The sequence below is a fragment of the Coenobita brevimanus genome, chromosome 78 (genome assembly GCF_032717465.1).
Source record: "Coenobita brevimanus isolate Jiangsu-jjx chromosome 78, ASM3271746v2, whole genome shotgun sequence".
NCBI classification, from domain to species: domain Eukaryota; kingdom Metazoa; phylum Arthropoda; class Malacostraca; order Decapoda; family Coenobitidae; genus Coenobita; species Coenobita brevimanus.
Genome location: NC_137031.1, coordinates 32,966,071 through 32,990,250, shown reverse-complemented (window position 1 = coordinate 32,990,250; position 24,180 = coordinate 32,966,071). Strand labels below are relative to the sequence as shown.

The 24,180-nt window shown below is 40.0% G+C and overlaps 1 long non-coding RNA gene and 1 pseudogene across 1 annotated transcript; both read right to left on the bottom strand.

Moving 5' to 3' along the window:
* Positions 1-6,513: 6,513 nt before the first annotated feature.
* LOC145408892 (5S ribosomal RNA) lies at positions 6,514-6,632 on the bottom strand (annotated as a pseudogene).
* An 11,300-nt stretch (positions 6,633-17,932) lies between these two features.
* On the bottom strand, positions 17,933-20,865 carry LOC145408843 (uncharacterized). The gene is made up of 3 exons (XR_013898975.1): positions 20,850-20,865; positions 20,083-20,190; positions 17,933-17,958 (listed from the first exon to the last, which is right to left on the bottom strand). It is a non-coding gene; the product is annotated as an uncharacterized LOC145408843 (long non-coding RNA).
* Positions 20,866-24,180: the final 3,315 nt, after the last annotated feature.

Below are 24,180 nucleotides of genomic sequence, written 5' to 3'. Positions count from 1 at the left end.
TTTCAACTTTAAAATATCTTAAACACAAGTAAACTGATTTAGAGAAAACTCATACTAATTTTACAACTGTTTCAAGAAACATTAATGGTAGGTCATATATTCAAAGTACTGTATACAATATTTTGTGACAATATATATACTAAAGTTTCAGTAAGAGAGCAACTATCTGTCAAATAACAGCCAGCTCAGCTTAAGTGAGCTTTACATCACCTATGTAGGTTCCCTTCACTACAGATTACTTGTTATCCTTATATTACATTAACTTTTTCAGAAGACGTTTTTCAAACTGTTAGGAACTCCTTTCATACTGGAGTTGATTTAAAACTTATTATTTTGTAGTACTAAGGAGTTCAAGTAAACTAATACTCAAGTTAACGAGGGAGACAGGGTAGTATAACTTGAGATAATATACTATGGTCTTAAATTCTCTTTGATTAAAATGAAAATGTTGCTGTAGTGAAGGGAGATCAGGAGGTGCAAAGACTAGAAGGCAGACAAGCAGCATTAGCAGAGTACAGGGGGTCTTTATACTTAAGCAGTACACCATTTTTCGCAAAGTTCACCAGTGCTTTATAATAAACCCTTGGAATGTTACTTTATAGCATACTGACCTCTGCTTAATTCTGAATATGTATGCTCTTCTACTTAAAGAGCTTCATGTACATATTTTAGCTCTCTCTGCCTTCCATTTCTAAGCACCCATTATTTCTGTTGCAGGCACTTGTCCTCTGCAACACGGACGGCAGCCTGGAGCCACCTAGCAGTCAGTAGCTCAGGACAACCATCCCCACTGTGGCCACCCATGTTCTGTTCACAAAAAAACACAAGTCCAATGAAGATAATATACTTACGAGTTTTTATATCCCGTTTCTCCTGTCCTGAGGGATTCCTAACCTCAGTTGATAGCAAAGTGGACGAGATTATTATGACTGGTAACCAAGGAGACTCATTCCTGCTTTTAACAAGAGGAAAGTACACAGAAGGGGAGACAAGGTAGGTAGGGGGGAGGAGAGAGTTTAGGTAGGTAAAGGGGGAAGAAGGAAAGGTAGCTAGGTGAAGGGAGGGAGAGAGAAAGAGGTAGGGGAGGGAGGTATAGGGGGGAAGAGAGAGGAGGGAGGTAAAGGGGGAAAGAGAGAGGAGGGAGGTAAAGGAGGGAAGAGAGAGGAGGGAGGTAAAGGAGGGAAGAGAGAGGAGGGAGGTAAAGGAGGGAAGAGAGAGGAGGGAGGTATAGGGGGGAAGAGAGGGAGAGGTACATAGGGGAGAGAGAGAGAGGGTAGGTAAAGGGGGGAAGGGAGAGAAGGTAGGTAGGTAAAGGGGGGAAGAGAGAGGAGGGAGGTAAAGGGGGGGAGAGAGAGGAGGGAGGTAAAGGGGGGGAGAGAGAGGAGGGAGGTAAAGGAGGGAAGAGAGAGGAGGGAGGTAAAGGAGGGAAGAGAGAGGAGGGAGGTAAAGGAGGGAAGAGAGAGGAGGGAGGTAAAGAAGGGAAGAGAGGAGGGAGGTAAAGGAGGGAAGAGAGGAGGGAGGTAGATAGGTAAAGAAGGGAAGAGGGAGAGGTAGGTAGATGAAGGGGGGGAAGAGAGGGAGAGGTAGGTAGGTGAAGGGGGGGAAGAGAGGGAGAGGTTGGTAGGTGAAGGGGGGGAAGAGAGGGAGAGGTTGGTAGGTGAAGGGGGGGAAGAGAGGGAGAGGTTGGTAGGTGAAGGGGGGGAAGAGAGGGAGAGGTAGGTAGGTGAAGGGGGGAAGGGAGAGAAAGAGGTAGGGGGAGGGGGGAGAGAAATAGAGGAGGTAGGGGGAGGGGGAGAGAAAGAGGAGGTTGGGGAGGGGGGAGAGAAAGAGAGGAGGTTGGGGAGATGAGGTAGGGGGAGGGGGAGGGGGGAGAGGAGGGAGGGGGAGAGAGAGGAGGTAGGGGTAGGAGAAAGAGCAGATAAGGGGAGAAAGGCAGAGGGAGATGAGAGCAGATAGGGGGAGAGTAGAGTAGGTAGGGGGAGAGAGCAGATAGGAGAGGGAGGGAGAGAGCAGATAGGAGAGGGAGGGAGGGAGAGAGAGAGCAGACAGAGGGGGAGAGAGAGAAAGAGCAGACAGGGGGAGGGGGAGAGACAGTAGGTAGGAGGAGGGAGAGACTAGGTAGGGGGAGACAGTAGGTAGGGGGAGGGGGAGAGAGCAGATAAGAGGAGAAAGACAGAGGGAGAGGAGAGCAGATAGGAGGATAGAGAGCAGACAGGGGGAGAGGGAAAGAGAAAGCAGATAGGAGAGAGAGAGAGCAGACAGGGGGAGCGGGAGAGAAAGAGCAGGTAGGTGGAGAGGGAGAGAGAGAGAGAGCAGGGAGGGGGAGGGGGAGAGAAAGCAGATAAGTGGAGGCAGAGAGACCGGATAGGGGGAGAGGCAGAGAGAGAGCAGATAGGGGGAGGCAGAGAGAGCAGATAGGGGGAGGCAGAGAGAGCAGATAGGGGGAGGCAGAGAGAGCAGATAGGGGGAGGCAGAGAGCAGATAGGGGGAGGCAGAGAGCAGATAGGGGGAGGCAGAGAGCAGATAGGGGGAGGCAGAGAGAGCAGATAGGGGAATAGGCAGAGAGCAGATAGGGGGAGAGGGAGAGAGTAGGAAGGGGGAGAGGGAGAGCAGATACGGGGATAGAGTAGGTAGGGGGAGAGGGAAAGAGTATGCAGGGGGGAAAGGGAGAGAGTAGGTAGGGGGGGGAGAGACAGGGCTGGGGTCAATTATGAACTGAACTGGAATTAATAAAAATATTACAATGAACTCAAACCGATGGCTGTGATAAATTATACTAAAATATGCGATTTCATTTTTGTACAATAATTAACTTACAGTATACTCAATATAATATACAGTTTCCTAAAACAAGTAAGAAATATATCAAGTGAATTTAACCTACTATACTAATTTTCATTTAACTGACAAACTATTTCCTGCATAATTCATGTTTTAAATACGAATAAATGTATATAAGATTTACAAGTTCAGTTCCTGTCAGTGTGCCAGACTGATAATAAATAAAGATATTAATTTGAAACCTCATTTTTATTTTCCCTTAGGTTAATGATGCTGGGTAGATTAAAACTGATTTTGAATTGAAAAGCTTCTAACAATGAAATAACCATAATGAACTGAAGTGGAATTGATTTCTTTTTTTGAAACAATTTATTTGGATTTAATTCAAGTTTTCTTCTGAATTGGAATTGACCCCTGATAGAGTAGGTAGGTGGAGAGAGAGGGGGGGACAGTTGGTAGGGGGGGGAAGTAGGAAAGTAGGTAGGGGCAGAGAAAGAGAAGGTAGGGGGAGAGGGAGAGTAGGTAGGGGGAGAGAGGGAGAGTAGGTAGGGGGAGAGAGGGAGAGTAGGTAGGGGGAGAGGGAGAGTAGGTAGGGGGAGAGGGAGAGTAGGTAGGGGGAGAGGGAGAGTAGGTAGGGGGAGAGGGAGAGTAGGTAGGGGAGAGGAGAATAGGTAGGGGAGAGGAGAATAGGTAGGGGGATAGAGGGAGAATAGGTAGGGGGATACAGGGAGAATAGGTAGGGGGATAGAGGGAGAATAGGTAGGGGGGAGAGGACAGTAGGTAGGACGACAGAGTAGGTGGGGAGACAGGGCTGGGGTCAATTATGAACAATATTGGAACTGATTTTTAAATGTGAATTGGAATTGACCTGGAATTAATAAACAAAAACAATTAACTGAACTGAAACTGATATAAATGAACTGATGACCGAACTGATATAATATACTGTAATATGCAAATTCACTATTGTACAATAATTAACTTACAGTATACTCAAACAATATACACTTTGCTAACACAAAAGTAAAAAATACTGAATTAACCTACTAAAGTTATATGAATTTTCATTTAACTGACAAACTATTTCCTGCATAATTCATGTGTTTTGAATAAATGTAAGATTTAAAAGTTCAGTTCATTTTTACTGAATGAAATATCGACCATAATAATCAATTGAACTGAATTTGAATTTATTTCTTGTTTTACGAATGAATTGAAATGATTTGGAATTAAGTCACATTGGAACTGAATTGACAATAATGAATTGACCCCAGCCCTGAGAGCAAGTAGGCTGGGGGAAAGAGGGAGTAGGTAGGGGAGGAGAGAGTAGGTAAAGGGAGAGGGAGAGAGTAGGTAAAGGGAGAGGGAGAGAGCAGGTACGGGGAAGGAAGGAAGGAGGGAGGGAGACTAGGTACAGGGGGAGAGAGAGAGAGTAGGTACAGGGGGAGAGAGAGAGAGTAGGTACAGGGGGAGAGAGAGAGAGTAGGTACAGGGAGAGAGAGAGAGTAGGTACAGGGAGAGAGAGAGTAGGTACAGGGAGAGAGAGAGAGTAGGTACGGGGAGAGAGAGTAGGTACAGGGAGAGAGAGAGTAGGTACAGGGAGAGAGAGAGAGAGAGTAAGTACAGGGAGAGTAAGTACAGGGAGAGAGAGAGTAGGTATGGGGAGAAAGGGAGAGTAACTATAACAGAAGGATAGAGTACGTAGAGAGAGAGAGAGATATGGGGGAAGGAATAAAAGAAAGTAGGTATGAACAAAGGTAGGAAGGTGGGAAGGCAGGAAGGAAGAAATGAAGGATGGAGGGAAGAGGGAATGAAGGAGGGAAGAAAGGAACAGAAGGAAGGAAAGAAATTAAGGAGGGGAGGAAGAGGGAACGAAGGATGGAAGAAAGGAAGAGAAGGAAGAAATGTAGAAATGCAGGCAGGCAAGAAGGATGTAGGTAGGTAGAGAGGACGGTAGGTAGGAAGGTAGTAGGTAGGTAGGTAGGAAGGTAGTAGGTAGGTAGGTAGGAAGGTAGGTAGGTAGGAAGGTAGGTAGGTAGGTAGGAAGGTAGGTAGGTAGGTAGGTAGGAAGGTAGATGGGTAGGTACATAGGCAACATGGGTAATGCAACACAATTACAACAGAATAAGCAACCTAACATTTCTCCATTACAAAAATACATTGCATAAGCAAAAATAATAACTATACAGAATATATATGAAAAACATGGCATTTCAAACTCAAAATTAAAGTGCTTATAATAAATCCAGTGAGAGGTGTGGAAAATCACGCTAGTCACGAAGAAGTGCTATGGAAAGAGTGTAGAGATGTGGTATTATATGTTGTGTATACAAAGAATTCCATATAAATAATTGAGTGTTTTTGTTTACGATAACTTGGCCTAAAATTGCCATCTCTCCAACTTGAATGCCAATAAGTACCTATTAACACTAGAACATGATGCTAGTCATGAAGAAGTGCTATTAAAAATTGCCATCTCTCCACCTTCAATGCCGAGATGTAGCTATTAACACTAGAATATGACGCCAGTCACGAAGAAGTGCTATGGAAAGAAGAGTAGCACTAGATTAACACTAGAATATGATGCTAATCACAAATAAGTGCTATGGAAAGAGTAGCAGCAATAAATTAACACTAGAATATGATGCTAGTCACGAAGAAGTGCTATAGAATGATGAGTAGCAATAGATTAACCCTTCGATACTGGATGACAAAGGCTACGTCAAAGCTAACCTCACCTGCTTGTTACCATACAACAAGCTGCGTCCAACAAAACTGCCCCTTAATTCTTTTGCTTTAGAATTATTTTGCGTCTCAGTGTATTGATCCGCAGGTCGCACAAAATCACCTTTTGGTGGAAAGAAAAATCCATCCATCATCCAATCCTACATTGCCCCATGAGGAGCGTAGGAGCCTGGGGCTAGGCAGTTGGTCCCGACATTTAAGATGAGATGGAAAGACTAAAACATTGTAAATCAGTGCATAATTAATATTTGCCGAACATTTTTCTCAACACCATAAGCAAGTACAACTGTTTGAGTTTACGTGAATATGAAATCAGGCAGAGGTATAAATAAAGGCAGGGGAAATGTTAATCTAGCAACAACTCTGGCCGTGCGATACACCACTCCCGCACTGCAACGCGATTGTAATATAATTTCCCTTTGCAGTACGTAAAACCGACCCGAATCGTCCTACAGTAAATGTTTATATACCAAAATATAAACAGTAACAATTACCATAAAACATTTATTTCTATGAGAAAACATGAAAATACATAAATTAACGCATAATTTACATTTGCCAAACGTTTTTATCAACACCATAAGCAAGCAAGTAAAACTATTAGAGATTACGTGAATAGAAAATCAGGTATATAGAGGCATATATAAAGGCAGGAGAGAAAAAAATTTAGCATCAATTTTGTCCGTACGAAACACACCGCGATTGTAAGATATTTTCCCTTTTCAGTACGTAAAATGGACCTAAATCGTCCTAGAGTAAATGTTTATATACCAAAATGTACCAAATAAACTTTCCTAAAACTCTTTCTCAGTAACAATTACCATAAAACATATCGTCACCCTCATTAAGAAACTAAGTCATTTTTTCTATTCATTCATTGCCAGACGCCATGCATCCCAAACGGGGTGGCCAAGGGCTTAGAGTTAACTGTTTTACAGGGAGGGGCACTAATCCTCCACCAACCCCACTTGACACGTAGGGAGAATGAGCCAACAGCATCTGGTGTTCCCAGGCGGTCACCCATCCAAGTACTAACCAGACCCAACGTTGCTTAACTTCGCTGATCGGACGGGAAGCGATGTACTCAACGTGGTATGGCATTTTTTCCACTTTTCGGGAAATCGAGAAAAACCCATCTCATTTTCTTAACTTTCAGTGACTTAGGCAGAAACTTGAGGCGCATTTTAGACCACTCTCCAACTCTCTAATGCAAGAGTTAACCGTTACTCCCACTCCTTCATTTATGCAATAGGTCAACTCTGGAACTGTCTCCCTCTGTCTGTATTTCCTACTTCCTATGATCTCCAGTGTAGGTAGGTAGGAATGTAAGTTAATCAATACTCCCAGTCCTTCATTTATGCAACAGATCAACTCTGGAACTGTCTCCCTCTGTCTGTATTTCCTGCTGCCTATGATCTCCAATCTTTCAAACCCAGTGAGTCCAGGCATCTCAAAATGATCGGATCTTGAATTTGGCTCTCTTGTATTTTGTTTTTCTTTTGGAGGGAACTGTTCTTGCGGGCTCATGGCCTTTGGTTCCTTCTTCCTCGCATTAAAAAAAAAAAAAAAAAATCCTAGACCTGGCAAAGGCAACTATACCCATAGGTGCGCCATGTGATGAATTGATTTAGGTGAAAATCCAGAAATTGCTGAAAATTGAATTAGGCAATTTCTTTATGACGGTGACGATATTTGTATGATAAAACACGAAGGAAAGATTAAACATCATAAATCAGCGTATAATTCGTATTCACGAAACGTTTTTATCAACACCATAAGCAAGTACAACTATTTGAGGTTACGAGGAATAAAAAATCAAGCAGATAGAAGCACTTTTGTACTTTCGAATTTTCATATATTGGGGCTTCGTATATCGGGTACTCATTGTATTCGCCATACATTTTCATCAACACTACTGTATAAGCAAGTACAACTATTTGAAATTATGAGGAATAAAAAATCACGCATATAGAAACAAAACTAAGGTGTGAGGATGTTATGTTTAAGAAGCACCACAAGCGCAGAAACAGCACTCAGCCCACCCCACATCCTGAGTACTTGCCAGCAGTTAGACGCAGCCTGTGTTCCAGCAACGTGAAGGTTAACACTAGAATATTGATACTAGTCACAAAGAAGTGCTATGGAAAGGATTTAGGGCCCTATCCGTAAGGTAGTCTTAACGCACGAAAGGCAGAGCATTCCCCAGTGGATGAGATAGGGTTGCCACAGCGTAGTGCTGGGATCCGCAGAGAGTCTTGTAACGCCCCTCCACCATATTATAGTACCCTTGTGCAAAGAAATCCGTGTAGAATTTGAAGGACCCTATGGTTAATTTACAATGACGAAACAAAAAGATCTATATCTATTACCAGACGCCTCAATCCCATACGGGGTGGCCACAAACAAATCACCTCCACGTCGCCCTGTCCCCCGCCATTTCACTGCCCTGCTCCAATTCACACACCCCTCTCTCAAAGTTACTGTATTCAAATCCATTTCATTTTTCAATATTTCTACTAATTATGTTTATCAGAAATGCAGTCAAATTCGATATGACCAGCCAAGGCGTATTAGTAAAGTTATTACTGACTACATGATCCCCTTTGAAGCTATGTGACACCAAATGGATGTGGTGAATGTTTTTGGCGTATCAGATAGAGCCAGGATTCAGAGGGCTTGAATGGTGAGTGAATGGAAGCGTGGCCTATTGGATTGGGCAAATTTGGGCTGTCTGGACATTGCTACTCCTCACCCTGCCTGCCCTATCGTGGGAAAGGGGGTAGGGATGATGATTACTGACCACATGTACCCCTTTGAAGCTATGTCTGACACCAATTCTTTCCTATGGTACAAGTTCTCCAGAGCGTGTATGCATTATCTTAAGAGTAGTCATGAAACAAATACCAATCTTTAACAATAGTGGTAAAAACTCCTAACATTGATTTTATTGTGTCAGTCTTAGAAACTGTCATATGCTTTAAGATTTTCAATGTTAATATTAATCATACACCAACTGTATATGACGAAGGGGGAAGTGAGTTGGGGGGAGGGCAGTCAAATGGTGGGCGACAGTGTGACTTGGAGGCATTTTGTCTGTGGCCACCCTTTGTGGGATTTGGGCATCGGGCTACAGATAGATAGTTACTGTTTGCTGCGCCTACCCACACGAAGGGGTGTGCTCTTACGCTTTCAAGATTACTACTTACACTGAAGGTGTGAGCAGATGAAAACAGTACCAAAGTAGGGGAGGAGTTAGAATCAGTAAATTGGAATGAAATGGATCTGGACAGCCTGTGGAATGCATATAGGGATTAACTGTAGTCTTGCATATCTGGACATATCACAGTCTAGCATATCAGCTTTATTGGATCAGGCTTTATTGGATATACTGTAACACTATAAGCTTTGGATTAACGGGTAAACATACAGATATAATGAATAATGAAGAACTCTGGATAAATTGTAGTACTGAATATTGGATTATCAGATCAAGCTTTATCGGGTATACTGTAACAGACTATAGGATTTATTTGATATAATGAACTATCGGCTTTATCGGAGGCCTTTGTGTGGTGGGACGGAGAGCCAGAGGACCTACCCGGACCACAAACATCCCCCAACATCCAAAATTATGTAAAGTGGTGAATTAGTTTGCTTGCTAATTAAATATCAGTTCATAAATACAGTAAAACCTCGATATAACGGACTTCAATAGACTGGAATTCGCTTTTATCGGACTCGAGCTACCGGACTAAATTCCTACATATGTGAAAAAGTGTGATAAAGCCAGAAGCAGTACGGACTGCCTGACCACTTCAGCTGTGTTGACCTCATTAAAGTAAAAATCATATATTATTCATATACATATATTATTTTACACAGAGTACTCAAGAACAAATGCCAGGTAAAAACTGCTAACATTGAGAGATTATACTGTGTCAATCTTGGAGACTTTCAATTGCTTTTGTATCTTAAGATTTTAAATTTTCAAATAAATCAGTGTTACCAACTGTCTGACGCTCGAAGTGGACATAAGCATTCAAGACGGCAATTTTGGGCCAAGTAATTGCAATAGTAAACATTAATATAATTTTCAATCTTTTGCAACGTATTTCATGTAGCTCAGTTGCAAAAAGGGCAATACTACGGCTCTACATCCTTTCCATAGCACTTCTTCGTGACTAGCATCATATTCTAGCCATCCATCCATCCATCATCCAATCCTACGTTGCCCCATGAGGAGCGTAGGAGCCCGGGGCTAGGCAGTTGGTCCTGACATTTAAGATGAGAGTGACCAACCTCACTCATCCCTGAGTGGGATTTCGTGAGCAATAAACCCAAACCACCCTTTGGATATAAACCTTCAACGGTTCAATCCGATTGGAGCACAATAATTACCCACTAAACCACCAGGCGCCTAAATTTGGTTACATGGTTACCACCCAGCATAGTAAATAGCTTCCTGGTGTACAGGAAACCATTTGGCTTGTCACTAAGTGTAGAGTCACCCAAACCTATTTTTATAGCTCAGAATTCAAGATGGAGAGATGGCAATTTTAGGCCTTATATTGACTAGGCTCAAAGATAGAAAGAGAGAATCACCAGCAATCTTCCATTTCTTTCCTATAACAGAATCAACTCTCAATCTACGATTTTTTTTCTTTACAAAATGAGGCTTTACACGCTGTTTCCTTGGTTACTAGTCAAAATTTCCCTTTAATGATGACTATACCTGGCCATATTTTTGAGCTAATGATGAACTTCTTGGTTACTAGTCAAAAAGTCATAGTCAGATACACTAAGCAACTGTTATGAAGTATGAATCTCCTTGGTTACTAGTCAAATTTGTCCTACATGATTACTGTATACTGGGCCATACAATAAACAATTTTGAGGACCAGTGAATATAAGATGAAAATTCTGTGCCTTCATGTCATATCAAACAAATATCTACCTCCCTCCCTCTATAAATCTATCTATCTACCTATGTATGTATCTATTGCCAGACGCCTTAATCCCATAAGGGGTGGCCTCAAACAAATCACCTCCAAGTCATCCTGTCCCCTGCCATTACACAGCCTTACCCCTACTCACACACCCTTCATATACCCCCCCACTCCATCGCTCCATCTCATCCTTGGCCTCCCCCTCCCTCCACCTCACTCACACTCCCATTAGTCTCGTATACCCCTCCACTCTATCCCTCCATTTCATCCTTGGCCTCTCCTTCATCCCTCACGAGATATTAAATTTTCAAAGTACAGTTAACCCAACAAGTGATGGCAGTTTCAGATTGCTTCAGCCATATGTTCAGTGAAAACGGTGAATATACCATAAATATTGTGCCTTCATCATGTTATATATAAAAAAATACATATTACACCCCGCTAAGAATTATGGAAAATGATTAACACTTAGATGCGTTTCCTGATTTGAACAAATGTGCAATAAAGAGCAAATCATGCACACACTTTCTGCTCTATCTTTTAATGTTTTTTTTTTATACTGTATTTTCTTTTTCAAATAAACCGCTATGTCCTGCTTAAATGAAAATTCTGGTTTGGAAGTTTTGAGAGCAATGGTTAGTTTATGAACTTTTGCATTTGAGTTGGGTGGAGGGTAGTCAAATGGTGGGTGACAGCGACTTGGAGGAGTTTTGTCTGTGGCCACCCTTTGCGGGATTAGGGCATCAGGCTATAGATAGATAAAGCATTTTATTACTCTTGCTAATTGTTTATGCATTGAGGGTACAAGGCAGTGAAACAAGTTGGCTTTGTCCAAGGAAGTCAGACTCTTGGCAAATTTCGAGTCTTTTTCTCATATTTCATTCTATATCGCTTTTATTTATAGCAGTTTTTTTTCCTGGGTAATATTAAATCATCCAGAGATTTTTCTTAATGGAAGACTGGCCAAATGCAGTGTCTTTGGGTAAAAGTTGTGTCCTTTCATGCTTGATCAAAACATTTAAAACAGCCCACTGACTTACACCACCGTCCCGTTTGTCATTGTTGGACATGGAGATATTGGAAACGGAAATACAGTATATGACTAAATTACTCCTTAATATTGTAACGAAAATTAGTTTATAAATAACTGACTATTTTAATTTCTTTATTGAAGCACTCTTCTATTCAGGCTTTATCTATTGCCACATGCCTTAATCCCATAAGGGGTGGCCACAAACAAATCGCCCCCATGTCACTTACAGTACTAAAAAATTATTGTTGCCATACTAGCTCTGAACTCTGCAAATCATTCCTGACTGTCCCTGAATGATAGATGTGAAAATTAAATTATTTTCATTTACAATTTCTTATTATTGTAACCGAGTCCAGAAAATATAAAGGCTACCGAGGCTAATGCAGGATAAATAGCAAAGGATCAGGTGTTAGGGGATCACTAAAGCCAGATTACAAACGCACAGAAATCAATAAAACAATAAAATCTATAAAACACAATAGGAAAGATACAAGGCAGAGCATGTGTGTTATCACAGACCAAAATCTGGATACTCTGCCGTTACTTCTTAGGCCGACTGTACAAACGAGTCTCCTTGGTTACTAGTCAAATATTGCCTACAATCTAACCATACCTGGCTTACACCGAGGAATTATGAGGTATGAGTCTCCTTGGTTACTAATCAAATTCTGCCTACAAGATGACTAAACATGGCTAAACACTGAGGAATTATTAGGTATGAATGAGTGTCCTTGGTTACTAGTCAAATTCTGCCTACAAGATGACTATACCTGGCCATCAACTGAGCTATTATGATGTATATGAGTCTCCTTGGTTACTAGTCAAAGTCTGCCTAAAAGATGACTATACATTGAGGAATTACGAGGTAGGAATGAGTCTCCTTGTTTACTAGTCAAATTCTGCCTACAAGATGACTATACCTGGCCATCAACTGAGCAACTGTTATGAAGTACATGAAAGTCTCCTTTGTTACTAGTCAAATTTTCCCCTCTACTCTGGGTATGTTTCTCCCTAACACCACTTCCTTAGCAGTTTATTCTAGGATAAGGCCGGTTGCTATCAAACTTACGTTGATTTAATTTATACAAAAGTGGATAGCAATGTTAAAAAGCAAAATAAATCACTTAGGAACAGGTGTTAGGGCACTTATCCAACAAATATGACATATGACAAGATGGCAAGGCGTAAAAAGCATAATAAATCACTGAGGGAAAGGTGTTTGGGAGCTTAACCAAAATATAATTCACAGAAGACGATGGTATGGTGTAAAAAGCAAAATAAATCGCTTAGGAAGAGGTGTTAGGGAACTTCCTTAATGATAAAAGGATGTGTTTATAGTAACTGGTGTGTGTGTGTGCGTGTATGTGTGTGTGTGTGTGTAATTTAATTCACCGGGTCGGTCAGGATCACTTGATGGTCGTGATCGTCAGCTTTTACCCTCCCGGAAGGGAGCTGAGAGCTCATATAGTCCGATCTAAGGGCAAGGCTGTGACCATCACACACGCACACACCCGTCCCCTTGCTCGAGGGGGACAGTAACCACCCACTTCGTCAGTGAAACTTTTCGTAACCTGAGTGAGGCGCGAACTCCTGTCCACCAGTTGGCAAGCGAGAGTGTTACCACTGCACCAGCGAGCGGTGTGTGTGTGTGTGTGATGGGAGGGAGAGGGAGAGAGAGGGAGAGAGAGAGAGAGAAAGAGAGAGAGAAACCTACATCCTTTCCACAGCTCTTCATAATCTTACTAATGGCAATATCCTAGCTACCTAATTCCATGGCATACATTTCACCAACAAAGTGAACATAGTAATGCTGCCTTATTAAGTTACAATCTATAATATAATAATAATAATAATAATATAGTTACCATCTATAAAAATAAAAATAGAAATAATGTTAAAGTTACAATCTATAAATATAAAAAAAAAATTATTCTATAAATAATAACAATTATAATAAATATAATAAATATATACAGAAGCATTATTGGTGAAAGGTTTGGGAGAGGAAAAATCAAAATCCACATAAAACCACTTTAAAAAAATGTAAAAATGACAAAACCTGAAAAAATAAATGAAAAAATGACCAGAAAAAATAACTACTGTGACTATTCTCTATGTCTGGATAAATTTAAAAGTTAGCAGAATTATATACCATTATACTCACTAAAATACTCACTGATAAAAAATACATACCTGGCAGCAAAATTACAGACCCTCAAAGTCACTAATATACTTGAAAAATATATATTGCAGAATGATATACCATTATACTCACTAAAATACCCGTAAAAAAAACTATCAAACCCATGAATGTAAATTTTTGACTGGCTCTTTTTGCATGTGTACAGTCACCCCCAAAAGTATCGCATAGGTAGAGTACATTGATATCCAAAATCACTATAGCTTATTAATTCTCAGTACGATTCATTTATAATCTTTTTAATATACACTCAAACCTCGATTTATGGGACTAAATGGGGAATCAACTTGTCCCTTACTTGAAAATGTCCACTATTTGAAAATGTCCCTTACTTGATAATGTCCCTTGCTTGAAAATGTCCATTGTTTTACCACATATAAAGACAATCTTATTATGAATGCAATGATTGTTTCACTTACATGATTATGAATATTATTTTACAGGTACTGTATAAAGAACAGTAATGTGTATAACCCAGACATTACATATTTTTGAATGGTCTTGTCTGTTTGTCAGAATATGGATTCTCTTAAATCGAGGTTTGAGTGTATATCTAATAGACTAGAATATGTCACACACCAGCCATATATAACATCCTTAAGAAGAAATTTACCAATGTGGGGAAAAAATTGTCATTCAGTTTCCAGTAGCCATAGTCCATTGTCTCATATTACTTTACGTCAAGTGTGCAACGATACTTTTTGATGTGACTGTACACTGGGCTTCCACCTGGCCATCCCTTAGTCATTTCATTATATTACTAGTCATTACTTTACATTAAGTAGCTTTCATATCTACTGTACATTTGTTATATCATTCAACTGAAAAAGTTAGGCTTCTGATATTTATTTCACCCTCCCTTCCAAAAATGCAAGGAACGTCTATATTACACATCAGTATCCTCTTACATGTTAAATAATGCAAAGTATATTTTGTTTCTTCAGTTTTCATATTTTACACAAGGTGACAAGATTTGGCCAAGTAATAGTATTGATATAAATAATCTAAGGCTAGTGGCAATGTTATAATAGTAATAAAAGTAACTAGGTATTTGATTTTTCTTTCTAGTGCAAGCCATTAATTCTCTTTCTTCATCAACTGATAGAAAAAAAACAACTTTATATATAGTGAGCAATGGTCTTTGGTATATCTTAGAGCAGAAATACACTGAGTGGATGGCAAGTGACACTACCTACCACCAAACAAAAAAAAGATAATACTTTATATATAGTGAGCCTGGTCTTTGGTAAACCTGAGAGCAGCACTACATTGAGTGAGTGGATGGCAAGCACCCCCACCTACCACCAAACGTGTAACAAATTGAAACCCAAAAATGAAATCACCTTCCAAAATATTTTTAAGAAATGCAAAATCAAAATCGCTTCCAAAAATAATTCATGTAGCTAATAGAAATTCTAAAATCGAAAATTTGAGAGTATTGTAATAAGCAGATTTTTAACCCGTGGATTGTGAGTAAAGTTCAGGCTGTGCTGGCCGTGCATCATCGTTAAGTACTCCACACCTACACAAACTTACACACAAGGCACTATACAAAGACGAAGAGGGATTATTATTACTTTTTTTTTTTTTTTTCACCAGATGCCATGGATGTTTCTCCGAGTTTATAATACACAAAAACAAACTTTTTTTTTTCCACTACACAAAGACAGGAGATTATTATTATTATTATTAATTTTTTCACCAGATGATACACAATGTCTACCCTTAAATTTATAATAAAAAATTTCTTCATTTTTTGCATACGATGGGGTGGGATAGAAAAAGGTAATTACACAATCCACAGGCTAAATGAGGAATAAGAGAGAAAGAATAAACACTTACTTGCTTAGGGGCCATAGGAGGTGATCTCAGCCAAGGAGAGGATGCTGAGATGAGCCAAAACTGAGCACAACTGTGAGTGAGATGAGTTGAGCCCAGCCAGGAGAGAGAGTGAGCTAGTGGGTCCTGTGAACAAAATATAGTATTACCAAAAATGAGAAAGTTAAAAAATCATAATTACCAAATATTTATAACACTCTCCCAGTCAGTCTCTTGCATTTATTTACATACTCTCCTAGTCAGTCTCTTCCATAAATTTATACATACTCTCCTAGTCAATCTCTTGCATGACTATTCTCTCCTAGTCAGTCTTTCATGACGACTAGTTAGTCTCTTGCATAAATTTAAACACTCCTAGTCAGTCTCTTCCATAAATTAAGTAACCAACACTAGAATATGATTCTAGTCACGAAGAAGTGCTATGGAAAGAAGTGTAGCTATAGAATAACAGAACATGATGCTAGTCACGAAGAAGTGCTATAATATTTTTACTCTAACTTGGCCTAAAATTGCCATCTCTCCATCTTGAATGCTGAGTTGTAACAATAGATTAACATAAGAATATGATGCTAGTCACAAAGATGTGCTATGAAAGGGAGAACAATGTCAAATTGGAAAAGGACAATTGGGATCGTTAATTATATAAAAATTTTTACATATATTTACACAAATATAATGCTAGTCACGAAGAAGTGCTATTGAAATGAGCTATTATATTGTCTGTCTCTTGCCAGATGCCTTAAACCCACAAGGAGTGGCCACAAACAAATCGCCTCCATGTCGCCCTGTTCCTAGCCATTTCACTGCTGTGCTCCCAGCTCACGCCATCTTCTCATATACCTCTCCACTCCATCCCTTCATCTCATCCTTGGTCTCCCTCTCCATATCTCATACTCTCCTAGTTAGTGTCTCATACCTCTCCACTCCATCCCTCAATCTCATCCTCAGTTTCCCTTACTCTCATAGTTAGTCTCACTTCTCTACCTCATCCCTCCATATCATCCTTGGTCTCCCTCTCCACCTCATACACTCCTAATTAGTCTCTCGAAGAGGCTACATTCATTAACCATATCACATTCTCTATGTACCACACCACCACCAAAACTCACACTCTTTCATACAAGTAGATATTTTGTTGACATATGTGTGGGTAGATGTCTGTGGGTAGGTATGTGGGTAGATGTAGCTGTATGTGGATAGATGTGTGTGGATATATATGTTGGTTGATACATGTGGGTAGATATCTGTGGGGTAGGTATGTGGCTAGACGTGGGTAGATGGGTATGTTGGTTGATAAGTGTGGGTAGATGTCAGTGGGTAGGTAGGCCTATGTGGGTAGTAGTAGATGTGGGCAGATGTATGAGAAGATACAGTGAAAGAAAAGTTGTGTCCTGGTATCTATTTCCAGACGCCATAATCCCGTAAGGGGTGGCCATTTGACAGTTAGTTGTTTTACGGGGAGGGGCACTAACCCTCCACCAACCCACTTGCTGACACGTAGGGAGCACGTATGGTTTGGTTATATGGGTACCACCCAGCGTTGTAAATGGTTTCTTGGCTTACAGGAAACCATTTGGCTTGTTACTCAATGTGTCTTCTGGGTTATATGTTCGAACTCCAGGCTGTGAGCTTCATTTTGCCACTCATAATAAAACACACATTATCTATCCACAGCTCTATCCTAATACGTAAACATATCACAATCACACCTTACCATTACAAACTAAAGCAGAAGTAATAAGTAGAACCAAAATCCAAACATGTCTTTAGGTAATGGAATTGGAGTGTTGCTAATATATTAAAACAGAAAGCATAAGAAATGGTTCATATATCAAGTAAAATTAGCAGTTGTGTAGATAATTGTGTGGGTAGAAGAGTGTGGGTAGATCAGTGTGTGGGTAGATAAATGAGTAGATAGAAAAGTGTGGGTAGATACAGAAACAGATAAATACTCACAACCACCATTTCTCTAACCAGCTCCATGCCTCAAAGCCAGAACTCCAGGCAATTTATTTCTCTGGGTGATTTATTTCTTCTCGGCAACTTTTAGGAAATTCTTGGCAACTTTTTTTTGGAAAATTCTTGCAAATATCTTGAAAATTCTTGAAAAAATCTTAAATTGAAGAAATCTTGAAATTTCTTTAAATAAATCTTGATTTTTTTTTTGAAAACTCTTGCAACTTTTTTTGGAAATTCTTGCAACTTAATTCTTGAAAAAGTCTTGCAATATATCTAAAATTCTTGCAAGTTCTTGAAAAATTCTTGAAACTTTAATCTTGATACTAGTAATTCTTGCATGTATTGATAATTCTTGGTCAGCATAGGTCTAGTTCGTTCTTGGCCATCACTCTCCTTGTTTTTCTTTGCACTGGATTTTTGGATACTCACTCCTTATCACCCTTCTTGTTCTTTATCTGGAATGGGGATAGATGATGTTAGGATGTGGTGAATGTGGTAGGATGTGGTGGTGGTGGTGGTAGGATGTGGTGGTGGTGGTGGTAGGATGTGGTGGTGGATGTGGTGGTAGGATGTGGTGGTGGATGTGGTGGTAGGATGTGGTGGTAGGATGTGGTGGTAGGATGTGGTGGTAGGATGTGGTGGTGGATGTGGTGGTAGGATGTGGTGGTGGATGTGGTGGTGGATGTGGTGGTAGGATGTGGTGGTGGTGGTGGTGGTGGTAGGAGGGTGGTGGTGATGGTGGTGGTAGGAGGGTGGTGGTGATTGTGGTGGTAGGAGGGTGGTGGTGATTGTGGTAGGAGGGTGGTGGTGATTGTGGTAGGAGGGTGGTGGTGATTGTGGTAGGAGGGTGGTGGTGATTGTGGTAGGAGGGAGGGAGGTGGTAGTGGGAGAGAGGAGGAGGAGGAGGGAGGTGGTAGTGGGAGAGAGGAGGAGGAGGAGGGAGGTGGTAGTGGGAGAGAGGAGGAGGAGGAGGGAGGTGGTAGTGGGAGAGAGGAGGAGGAGGAGGGAGGTGGTAGTGGGAGAGAGGAGGAGGAGGAGGAGGAGGAGGAGGAGGAGGGAGGTGGTAGTGGGAGAGGAGGAGGAGGGAGGTGGTAGTGGGAGAGGAGGAGGAGGGAGGTGGTAGTGGGAGAGTAGGAGGAGGGAGGTGGGGGGGGGAGAGGAGGAGGAGGGAGGTGGTAGTGGGAGAGGAGGAGGAGGGAGGTGGTAGTGGGAGAGAGGAGGAGGAGGAGGAAGTGGTGGTAGTTGTAGAGAGGTGGTAGTGCTAGTGATGGTGGCAGTGGTGGTACTGATGATAATACTTTAATAATCACAAATATACACAATTCTTTACACATTACAAGAAATTATCAAAAATCTATTTCAATATTTACTTTTTAAAAAACTGGAAAACATGAAAAATAATTTATATACATACCAACGGAACTATATATAATTTACTTAATTATATATTTATAACTGAAAAGAAAAATTAGTGATGTGCAGTATGTAAGGCGGCAACAATATTTTTAATAGTTTTAATTTATAACATTTACTTTTTAATATTTAATATTTACTTTTCATATTTACTTTTAATACTTACTGTAGTAATAGTAATAAATATATTAGTAATAAAAATGATGTTAAAAGTAATCGTAACAATAATCATCATCCAATCCTGTGTTGCCCCATGAGGAGCGTAGGAGGCCGGGGCTAGGCAAGTTGGTGCTGACATTTAAGATGAGAGTGACCAGCCTCACTCATCCGAGTGGCATTACATGAGCAATCAACCCCAACCATCCCTTGGATATAAACCTTCACCAGCTCAATCCACTTGGAGCGCAATAATTACTCACGAAACCACCAGGCGCCCTAATTTGGTGTTATGGTTACCACCCAGCACAGTAAATGGTTTCCTGGTCTACAGGAAACCATTTGGCTTGTCACTCAATGTAGAGTCACCCACAGGCAGAAGGAAAAGGAAAGAATGAAGAAAAGACAGAAGAGGTAGTGTAAAGTCACTCATAGGCAGAAGAGGAAAGAATGAAAGAAAGAAGAGGGAGTGTAAAGTCACCCATAGGCAGAAAGAGGAAAGAATGAAAGAAAAGAGTGTAAAGTCACCCATAGGCAGAAGAGAAAAAAATGAAGGAAAGAACGACAGAAGAGGGAGTGTAAAGTCACCCATAGGCAGAAGAGGAAAGAATGAAGGAAAGAACAAAAGAGGGAGTGTAAAGTCACCCACAGGCAGAAGAAAGAGGAAAGAATGAAGGAAGGAAGGACAGAAGAGAGTGTAAAGTCACCCACAGGCAGAAGGAAGAGGAAAGAATGAAGGAAAGAAAGACAAGAGGGAGTGTAAAGTCACCCATAGGCAGAAGTAAGAGGAAAGAATGAAGGAAAGAAAGACAAGAGGGAGTGTAATCACCCATAGGCAGAAGGAAGAGGAAAGAATGAAGGAAAGACAGAAGAGGGAGTGTAAAGTCACCTGTAGGCAGAAGAAAGAGGAAAGAATGAAGGAAAGACAGAAGACGAAGGAAGAGAGGAAAGAGCAGACACCTAAAGCAGAACTACATCAAGTGAGTGGATAACAAGAATAAACCACTCACCATACAGTGTTGCAAGGACTGTTTGGGCCTGCAGTAAGAGACCCATTTTCAGTTACAAGAGATGTGCTGCTTTCAATATACTTTTTTGGGGCAGGTTTTTCCGCCTCCCTGAAAACCAATATATATATATAAAAATAGCAAGTATGGTATATATACCTAAAAAGGACTAGAATTACCATAATTTCTTTAATTAAATCAGGTAGGAAAAAAATGGTTTGAAAATTGAAAGTTGATAGATGGATGTAGAGCCAAATTATTATGTTCTCATTTTCCATATATCTATCTATTGCCAGATGCCTCAACCTGTCGACTGCGCAATTACCTTTTTTTATCCCACCCCGTGGTGCACAAAAAATGAAGAATATTTCTGTGCACAGGGCCATGTGTAACTTTACATAGGGGAGTAGTGAAATTTTTTTTTGTTTTTTTTTGTTTATTATAAACTTGATAAACATTCAGGGCATCATCGGGTGAAAAAAATCTCCATCTTTGTGTAGCTCGCAACGCAACGCTACCCAGCCTGAGCTGTGGCTTGCAATCCACAGGTTAATCCCATAAGGGGTGGCCACAAACAAATTGCCTCCATGTCACTGTCTCCTGCCATTTCACTGCCCTCCCACTCATATACCTCTGAAGTCCATCCCTCCATCTCATCCTTGGCCCCCCCCCTCCCTCTCGACTCCTCTCTCACTCACACACACAAACACACACACACAACCTCATCGTATCTTCCATCCACATGGCCAAACCACATTCTTCAAACCCACCTTGTTTATCCGCCACCGACGCTCCATCGACTGGCGCTGGCTGGCGAAGTGGCGGGCCTCCAGGACTGTTGGGAGTGCCCCGCGTGGCTCAGTCTTCGAGACTCCACCACCCGAACTCCGCTACCCGACCGCCGCTGGATTGACTAACCGCACCTACAGCCTCCCTCCTTCTCCACCCTTTAGTCCCAGGTCATACAGTCATTGGGCAGCCAGCTATGGGGTCGAAATGGAGCAAGGGTGTCTGGCCACGCCCCTCGGATCACGCGAAGGTTGGGCAGCCCCGCACCTGTGGCCACACTGGAAGGAAAAACAGGAGATTAACACTACAATTAATGATACAATAAATGCTACACTAAAAGGAAAATCAGGAAAAAACTAACGCTTGAATTAACACTAGAATAAATGCTGCACTAAAAGGAAAAGCAGGAAATTAATCATCTAATTCTATAATAATCACCACCAACACTGCCATCAGCTAATATTGGCCAAGTTAGAGTGAAATGAGTATAACCAAAGTTTGTGCCAAAAACGTATAAAGCAATTTTCTGAAAAAGCATGAGGAAAAATAAATCTATACTAAAATTTTTAAATTATGTAAAGGAATATATTTGACTTTTTTGCCAATCAACAGTATAAACGTTCTTAGCTATGAAATAAGTAACTACGAATCAAGTACAGTAAGACCTCACTATAACGCACAAATTGGGGACCAAATCATTCCCAAAAATGCAAAATTCCGATAAAAGCGACATCCGGACTTCCCCCTGCTAACCCAGACTTTTTCTGATCAGACATTAGTCCAGACACATGAATGGTTTTCAAACTGTTTTGACTGCCACTGTGGTACTGTACAGTACTGTGTTATACATTCATTACAATAATCCAATGGAATAATATATATAATAATACTGTACTGTATTATACCTTCACTAATGTACACTGATAAACATGTCTTATTTACCTTATTGTGGTGAACACAGCTGAAGTGGTCAGGCAGTACGCACTGCTTCTGGCTTTATCGCACTTTTTCCGATATATAGGAATTTAGTCTGGTAGCTCCTCGAGTCCAGTAAAAGCAAATTCCGGGCTATTGAAGTCCGTTATATCAAGGTTTTACTGTATATAAATTGTCTTAGCTACAAAGTAAAATTTTCTTAGCTACGAACAAAGTATATACTCTTAGCTACAAATAAAAGTTTTCTTAGCTACAAATAAGAGTACGCCAATCAACCCACCTTCAAAAAACCAGCCACAAACAAGGTCCCAGGCACAAGAACTTCCCACAAAGATAAAACCAGGGAATTCCTCTCGTTGCAGCCTTGCCCAATCCCAGAGTTCACCGTCGACACTCCTAGGCTTCCCGTGCCCCCTTCATGAACCCCGCAACTCTTGGGCATTCATGAGAAAAAGAAGACTTCCAGTATCGACACTCTTGGGCTTGACTGACTTTTTTGGGCGTACTGCAACATCTGGGACCCCTATGCTGTAATGAAAATTATTATTATTATTATCATCATCATCATCATCATCATCATCACCACCATCACTCATTTTTCATTAAGTCAATTATTACTTTCCCTAAGACACAGCTATATCAAATGAGTGGACAGTTGAGTGGATGACTACAAATTAGGTATGAACTCAAAAAACACTACATTATATGAGTAGATGGTAGTCCATTTTCCCTCAAAGTATATGAAATGACATCAAATGAGTGGATAGTTACATGCCTCAATTTTCACTCAAAAATGAAATAGACACATCATACAAGTGAATGGCATCAGATTAAGTTATTACATTTTTGCCAACTTTCCCTTAAAAAAAAAAAAAAAATGGGATAGCTATATTATATGAGTGGACGGCAACAAATTAAGTTAAAATTTTGCCAACTTTCACTCCAATATTTAAAATCAAATGATGTTACAAGTCAATTTTCTTTTCAAAAAATAAAATTAACTAAATCACACGAGTGGACTGTTACACTCACCCAGTCTCCACAATCCCCCCGCTCTATCCCTCTCCAGCTTTGTACCCAGGCTTTGTCGCAGCCGTCGTCTTCTGCCTGAAAATACAAACAAAATACAGCGAACTGTTGATAATACAGTTGTTCCACCATCACAAAAGCCTCCTTGTAATGGCAGCCCAACTGTACCTATGTTAGTGCCTGTATCCTGACTATCCTGGGGCTATCATGACTACTACTGACTATTTAACGACACCACAACTATGTATGGTATCTATTGTGACTATTCCAACTTCTTGACTATCCTCTCTGTACTATTACATGACACCACAACTATGTATGGTGCCTACTTTGACTATCCTTCACTCTTCTGACACCACAACTATATAATGGTGCCTATTGAGACTATTCTTGACTATCCTTCACTATCCTGACACCACAACTATGCATGGTGCCTATCTTTAAATATTACCATTCTCTATATATTGAAAAATCTTAAATCTAAATTATTAAATTATAAATAAATCCAAATTATCGATTATTTGAACTTACTGGCAATTTTTCTATATATTTACTGTTAATAGCAAAATAATAATAATACTTTACGATAATTTGAATTTACATTAACCTTAAAATTATTTGAGTTGCTTATACCAGTACAATATTACAATACTCAAAAATATAGTACATCAAATTATAGTACTTTTAATAGTACCTCAGAAAAATAGTACTTTTTAACTGTACTCAAAAATAGTACTTTACAACAGTACTCAAAACAAGTATTTTTTCACAGTACTCAAAAATATAGTACATAAAGCTGATTTCAAAAGCTTAGTACTTTTTAACAGTACTCAAAATTTTAGTACTTTTTATTACTCAACAATTTAGTACAGATAAACTCAAAATAATTAAAATTACTGTACTCAAAAGTTTAGTACTTCTTAAATCAAAAATTTAGTACATAAACTCAATTACAGTACTCAAAACTTAGTACATGATAAAAGTATAGTAATTACTGTACTAAAAATACTTAGAATTACAGTACACAGCTGGTATACTGGCAAATATTACTTAGTACACCTGAAATACCATATAAGTACATGATAATATAGAAGTACATAAGTTTACAGTACATGGGATATATATAAATAGTACTTTTGAAAATATGGGTATACTGAAGTGAAAAATATAACTAGTATACAGTTGTTAAAAAAAAACAGTATAAGGTAGTGAAAATATAACTAGTAAACTGTAGTGAAAATATAACTGGTATACTGCAGTGAAAATATAACTAGTATACTGTAGTGAAAAATATAAATATACTGTAGTGGAACAAAGTATTCTGTAGTAAAGAGTATACTGTAATAA